At 40.4% G+C, this 1660-nt stretch overlaps 1 pseudogene; it reads left to right on the top strand.

Annotated features, from left to right (window-relative positions):
* Positions 1–351: 351 nt before the first annotated feature.
* On the top strand, positions 352–1141 carry LOC137942857 (ERBB-3 BINDING PROTEIN 1-like; annotated as a pseudogene).
* The last annotated feature ends 519 nt before the right edge of the window (positions 1142–1660 follow it).

Consider the following 1660-nt stretch of genomic DNA (forward strand, 5'->3'; position numbering starts at 1 on the left):
TTCAGATGCAATGGACACTTCATGTTGAACTCTGAAAAGATGTCCAAGTCAACTGGTAATTTCAGGACCCTACATCAGGCACTAGAAGAGTTCTCTACAGATGCGACCAGATTTACTCTCGCTAACGCTGGAGATGGAATGGATGATGCCAACTTTGTTTTTGAGACAGCTAATGCTACCAATTTACGGCTCACAAAATAAGTTGCTTGGATGGAAGAAAAACACACAGTAAAATCATTACTCCGGCAAGGCCCACCATCTACATATGCATATCGTGTCGTTGCCAACGAAATAAACATCATTGTCAAAGAAACTGCAGAAATGGAGGTCAGATTTCTGGGCTTAGGAATCATGGGGAAGAAATCTTTCTATTTGGGGGAGGTTGGTAGTCGAAAGAACAAAGACATGATGGAAGCTATCCAAAAGGTTGTTGCTGCCTATGATTGCAAAATAGTGGAAGGTGTTCTCAACCATCAGCTTAAACAGTTTGTCATTGATGGAAACAAAGTTATCCTCAATGTAAGCAATCCAGAAACTAGAGTTGATGATGCAAAATTCGAGGAAAATGAAGTATATGCGGTAGATATTGTCACCAGCATTGGAGATGGCAAGCCCAAGCTTTTGGATGAAAAGCAAACCACCATCTACAAGAGAGTTGTTGACAAAAACTATCACTTGAAAATGAAGTCGTCATGGTTTATATTTAGTGAAATTAGTTAGAAGTTCCCAATTATGCCATTCACTGCAAGAGTGTTGGAAGAGAAACGGGCTTGGCTTGGTTTAGTTGCATGTGTGAATCATGATCTTTTGCAGCCATATCTTGTTCTGCATGAAAAGCCTGGTGACCTTGTTGCTCATATTAAATTTACAGTACTATTAATGACAAACGAATCAGATAGGATTACCTCCCATTCCTTGCAAGAGTTGCAACCTACCAAGTCAGTCCAAGATGCTACTGAAATCAAAGCATGGTTAGCTTTGGGTACAAAGACAAAGAAGAAAGGATGTGGAAAGAGGAAAAAATGCAAGAAAGGTTTCTATAGAGGCTGAACCCATGGAGACAACCAACCCTACAAATGGCGCCTCCCTCCTTTCGAGCTTGAGGACAAGCTCATTCTCCAGGGGGGTTATAATGTTATGAACCCAATAACAGGCTGAGTCATGCAGACGCCGTGGCTGAGTCGATTCGTCTGGCTGAGTCAGTTACTGAGTCATTAAGTTTGCTTTTAGAGTTAAACGCCGTAGAGGGGAAAATGTATAATTCCTTTTGCTTTTCAAGTTAAATGTCGTGGAGAGGCAAATTTGTAATTTTCTCTCAAACTTTGTGGACATGAACCCTATTTAGAGGGGGAATGGAATGGAAAGCAGAAAAATCTGAATTTGGGTTAATCAGAGGGTTTGAGTTCTCCTAAATCAGCTCGGGAGTGTGCGTTCTCCTTAATGAAACTAGGGGTTTTCAAGCTTCCCTTCAGCTTGATTTTCTTTTTCTCTCTCTTCTTCCCTATGAATCACCGTGTTAGATCTGTGATTGTAACATTGAGTTTATTCATTTTTTCTCCAGTAGTTTAGATGGCTTTTGAGCTACATTCCAAAATATTTCCCACCTTGATCCTAAACCCCGTTACAACCTTGAAAAGTCCTTATGATTTGTGTTATGCAT

Source organism: Aristolochia californica, unplaced genomic scaffold (assembly GCF_029961685.1).
Source record: "Aristolochia californica isolate CCGP_79_NKW_82.1479 unplaced genomic scaffold, dmAriCali1.0.hap1 SCAF_10, whole genome shotgun sequence".
NCBI lineage: Eukaryota > Viridiplantae > Streptophyta > Magnoliopsida > Piperales > Aristolochiaceae > Aristolochia > Aristolochia californica.